Genomic DNA, 6,072 nt, shown 5'->3' with positions numbered 1-6,072 from the left:
TTAGAGTACCGCTTTATAAACAAATTTGAGTTATTCAAAGTAGTCTGCTCCGATAATAAAAAGAAAAGGTAAACAAAGTTTCCCCGTATACTCGTATTCTATAGGCGAAAGTGAAGAATACATGGAAATATGAAAAAATATATCACTAAAAATGAAGGGTATATTGATCAAATGTAACATCTTCAAGACAAACGGAAAACACTTTCATGAAAACTTTGAACGTGAAAGCTCAATTCAGAAGACGTGCATTTAAGAATGCAAGTAGCTCTGATTAAGACAAACAGCGATTTATTCCTTTAAGCAAAAAAAATTAAAATAAAAAAAATTCAGTGCTTATAGCAGTAATTCCATACTCATTGACACCTACGAAAGCGACACATGTATTTCGATTTAATGAACCATTGCATTAGAGTGTTTTCTCTCCGTCATCGTCTACCACTCCATTATAATCATAGTAATCCTTGTGACTCATCATGAGCATCATCAATTCACAGTTCATACTTTGGCACCGGCGTCAGTAGCGTTAATGGCGGCAAGAGGAACACATATCTGAAACCAAAAGTGGCAACCACAACACTTCCAACAAGACAGTAGAGGTGGGCTGGTGTCAAAAAGGTGCGAATGCTGAATGAATCAGACAAGCGAGAGCAGCGCACTTTAATTGAGTGACGATGAGAAAGTTTTCGCACAGCGAAAGGTACGAAAAATTCTGTCATATGCAGGGAACAAGTCACAACGGCTGTCATATGCACAAAGGCAGATGATATTTTGAACGGATATTTGTGTAGTATATCTAAGCATAAGTGCAAATGCAAACAGCTTAGAGGAAGTATTCAGGCAAAATACCAGGAGAAAAGCCAAGAGCACTCACTCAAACACGTTATCTTGCATGAGCACTAATATGTACCACCTATGGCGGTGCAGATTATATGTAAATGCATGGTGTCTATGTATGTGTACGTAGAGTGGTGTAGATGTGGTTGAATTAAAACCCTGGAAGAATAATTCCAATTGATTAGGGAAAGATCAAATTTTAACAAAACTGGAACTCATGTGAGCTTTTTGAACATTGAACAGTTTACAATCAAAAGGCCTTTATAAAAAACTGATTGGGAGTAAAATTAAAAATATTGCGCATCTTCTTAACCAATTATACGCAACAACCAAAAGCGAAGAGTCATAAAAAGAACAGTTAAGATTTTTGTCTAAACGCTTGGTGTAACAATTTGATAGAGCGATCGGCCAAAATATATTTCGCTAAGCCTTTAAAAACTTTAGTACCACAACCCAAATATAAAAGTTTTAGTTGACGAGGGAAAGAAAAAACCTTAGCAAAATTAGACTTTCGAATATTAATGATAATAGCCTGAAATATATATTATAGATACCGATCAAGAGCTATTTCAATAAGTTCTAAAAAATTTTAATGACACACATAGAACTATAATTGAGACGCTCTAAGTATAGAGGGACGCTTAATAGAAGGAAAATGAGGCATCAGACAGATTAATGCCACTGTACTGAAATTTTTTTAAAGTACTAAAATCTGATCCTCACAACAAATGTCAAGAGTGGTATCAAAGGCTTGAAAAGTTATGAAAGCCCAGATCTATTGATCCTGTGCTAAAATGCAAGGAACTATCTTATGCTGATGATCTTATACTTCTTTCCCTGGTTTCAGCTTTGAAAGCTTGGTCATTGAAAGCAATTACGGTGCAGCCTTTTTTGAGCTTTTCATTGGAAAATACTGTGTACTATGTCTAGATGCTCGTAAAAAAACTCAGGAGTCTTAAAAATATCTCAATGAGTAGAAGCGACGAAATAATTAGGTAGAAATGCTTTAAAGATGTCTAGAGTGTTTTAGAAGGACTTAAGTAGAAAAATTTATAAATTCTATTTCTCTTACACCCATTGTCATCCATTTTTTCAGTGACTGGATGATTTTTTACCTATCCGATACTCAAATAGCATAAGCAAGTTTAAAATTTAGTAGCGCTAAAAAAACTATATGTCTCATGAGTAAAATATGTCTCGTGAGTAAAATATCACTATATCTCTGTTGGGTTCCGAGGTTAAGACTACATTCAACCAAACAACCAAGTGCCTGAATTTGAGTATCGAAATCAATTAATTTCCTACAGGCTGCATTCAATTCATTTCCTACATTTTTTATGTGCTCGAGGATACGCCACCATAACCTTTCATACCTGTATACTGCTCTCAAAGCACTCTCATCTATCCCTAACTTTCCATCATATATCCTTAGCTAATAGTTATACATGTGTTTGCTTTTTAGATTTGAATTTGCTTTTTGGCATACTACTATTTTCATTGCTGTTGCCAATTTTTTTTACCATTTTTTTATTCAGTGTAAGCTTAGTCGTCTTTTTGATGAAAAAAGTTCATTTCATTGTTAAATCGTTTTAGTTTTGCATAAAGTTGCTTATCATCGGCTTATGCCATGTTAGCGCTGGCTTTCTGTCTCTTTGCATACCCTCACAAGCGCATTTTGTTGTCCTTTTCTCCAACATAACTGACATGGGTGTTATACAAATGTTGAGTGGTTTTACGGAAAATATTTTAGTTTATGTGTACAAGTGTATTATAAATATTATATAAGGTAAATCTATTATAGTTAAAAGGAATGCTATTAAGTGGTGAATGCATAAAGTTGGTTCGAGTACTTGTGAGGAGTAATAGGGATGTAACTTGCCTCCTGCGGTGCTCTCCGGAAGTGAAATATCCTGCCCTACCTACTGAATCGGTATATGTTTCATTTTCATTCAGTACCACCTCTCAACCCACCATAAATTCTATCGGGATATGTTTGCATCATCGTCAACCAACAACAAAAATATGTCTCTATATTTAACAGCTGAGCGTCAAAACTTTTTCCTACATTTTTCATTTAATTTACATTTTGATTGGGCAGCTTTCTTGCAGGAATATAATTCCTTGGAGGCTAAACATATATACTCTTCTCTTGCGATATTTTTTATGCAAAATTTTAATTAAATTTATGTTTAATAACATTTTAACATGCCAAAACACACAAACAAAAGATAGCTAAAAATGAGAATGAGAGTATCTAAAACAAGGCGGCGCACCAGATCCCAAACTGACTGAGCCAGCCGAAAGGGATTAAGGAAGGAAATTTATTACCCAACTGAGATGTGCCAAAAAACAAAAACAAAACGTTTTCAACTCGACTTGAAGCAAGCTGCAAGCTGAAATGAAAAGAAGCAAGTGCATTAGTAAGTATATGTAAATAAAGAGAGAGTGATATCGTATATATATGTATATGTTGCAAGTAGAAGATGATAGTGAGGACTGGCAGCGCAGCTTGCCGCTGTGGTCAAAATGACTGAACAGCGTGGTAAGTGAATCAGGCCATTTGAATAAGCCACAGCAGCGGCGACGTCACCTACGGTGGCCACTAAAAAGAAAATCACACAGTCGTAATGGGAAATTATGAGGCAGGAAAAATCTCAACCCAGAGTTAATGACAGAAAATACGTAGCGGCACCAGCGAAGGTGAGTGAAAACGATAGTGGAAGGAAATTTAAAGTTTCATATGGACCTGAGGATATACTGTATGTGTAAGCAAGGTTTTGGCGGAAGTGAGAATGCACACTCACATACAGGAATTCGAACGCACGAATGCGTCTTCAAACATATACTCATATAAGTCAAACGAGGACGGTTCCGTAATTACTTAGGAATGAAAGCAATCGTGTTTGCTGATTTTAGAGATATAGATAAGGCAATATTAGTCAGTGAATCGGTTTCTGGTTTTATAAACGAAATCAAGTACAGAAATCAAAGAGGATGCGAAATGTGATAACTTTTCTCTTTCGGTGGCGGCCGTAAAACCTTATTTTCAATGTTTTTGACGAGACATACCAAGGTTTCTGAAAACAGCTAACNTCAGTGACTGGATGATTTTTTACCTATCCGATACTCAAATAGCATAAGCAAGTTTAAAATTTAGTAGCGCTAAAAAAACTATATGTCTCATGAGTAAAATATGTCTCGTGAGTAAAATATCATATCTATATGGCTGTTGGGTCCCAAGGTTAAGACCACATTCAACCAAGCGCCTGCATTTGAGTATCAAAATCAATTAATTTCCTACAGGCTGCATTCAATTCATTCCCTACATATTTTATGTGCTCGAGAACACGCCACCAAAGCGTGCTCTCAAAGCACTCCCATATATCCCTAACTTTCCATCATATATCCTTAGCTAATAGTTATACATATGTTTGCTTTTTAGATTTGAATTTGCTTTTTGGCATACTACTATTTTTTATTGTTGTTGCTAATTTTTTTACCATTTTTTTATTCAGTGTAAGCTCAGTCGTCTTTTTGATGAAAAAAGTTCATTTCATTGTTAAATCGTTTTAGTTTTGCATAAAGTTGCTTATCATCGGCTTATGCCGTGTTAGCGTTGGCTTTCTGTCTCTTTGCATACCCTCACAAGCGCATTTTGTGGTCCTTTTCTCCAACATAACTGACATAACATAACTGATATACATATGTTGAGTGGTTTTACGGAAAATATTTTGGTTTATGTGTGTGCAAGTGTTTTATAAATATTATATACGGCAAATCTATTATAATTAAAAGAAATGCTATTAAGTGGTGATGCATAAAGTTGGTTCGAGTATTTGTGAGGAGCAATATGGATGTAACTTGTCTCCTGGGGTGCTGTCGGAAATGAAATATCATCACTGGCCACTGACTGAATGGGTATATGTTTTATTTTCATTCAGTGTCACCACTCAACCCACCATAAATTGTATCAGAATATAATTGTGTTATTGCCATTTAAGAGCTGAAAATTTAAGTGCTGAGCGTAAAAACTTTTTCCCACATTTTCACTTAATTTACAATTTGATTGGGTAGCTTTAGTGCCTTTGTTGGAATATACTTCCATTGGCGATATATATACTCCTCTGTTGCGATATTTTTATAGGCAAAATTTTAATTAAATTTAAATTTAATAACATTTTAACAGGCCAAAACACACACACATACACAAAAAAAGACAGCTCAAAATGAGTATGTGAGCCTTGCAAAACAACGCGGCGCACCAGGTCCAAAACTGACTGAGCCAGCCGAAAGTGATTAAGAAAGGAAATTTATTACCCAACTGAGATGTGGCAAAAAAGAAAAACAAAGCGTTTTCAACTCGACTTGAAGCAAGCTGCAAGCTGAAATGAAAAGAAGGCAAGTGCGTTAGTAAGTATATGTAAATAAAGAGAGAGTGATATCGTGTATATATGTGTATGTTGCAAGTAGAAGATGATAGTGAGCACTGGCGCAGCTTGCCGCTGTGGTCAAAATAACTGAACAGCATGGTAAGTGAATCAGGCCATTTGAATAAGCCGCAGTAGCGATGACGTCGCCTACGGTGGCCACTAAAAAGAAAATCACACAGTCGTAATGGGAAATTATGAGGCAGGAAAAACCTCAACCCAGAGTTAATGACAGAAAATACGTAGCAGCAGTAGTGGAAGGAAATTTAATGTTTCACATGGACCGGAGGATATACTGTATGTGTAAGTAAGCTGTTGGCAGAAGTGAGAATGTACACTCACATACGGGAATTCAAACGCACGAATGCATCTTCGAACATTCATATACTCGTTCATATAAGTCAAACGAGGACGGTTCCATAATTACTAAGGAATGGAAGTGATCGTTTTTGCGGATTCTAGAGATATAGATAACGCAATATTAGTCAGTGAATCGGTTTCTGGTTTTAGAAACGAAATCAAGTACAGAGATCAAAGAGAATACGAAATGTGATAACTTTTCTCTTTCGGTGGCGGCCGTAAAACCTTATTTTCAATGTTTTTGACGAGACATACCAAGGTTTCTGAAAACAGCTAACATAGAGGAAACCATGACAAAAGTGAAAAATTTCTGAATGAAGATACGTAAGGCAGGAAAGTCAACAGACATCTCAAAAGAATGCACAGGTCATATCTTGCTTGAAATATTGCTTATTAGAAAACTATCAGTGTGATGTCCATTCAGGGCTCACTCGCAACTATAAGACAACTT

This window comes from Bactrocera latifrons, unplaced genomic scaffold (assembly GCF_001853355.1).
Source record: "Bactrocera latifrons isolate USDA-ARS-PBARC rearing strain unplaced genomic scaffold, ASM185335v1 scaffold_427, whole genome shotgun sequence".
NCBI lineage: Eukaryota > Metazoa > Arthropoda > Insecta > Diptera > Tephritidae > Bactrocera > Bactrocera latifrons.
The sequence above is the reverse complement of the archived record's forward strand: the minus strand, read 5'-3'. Positions refer to the sequence as shown.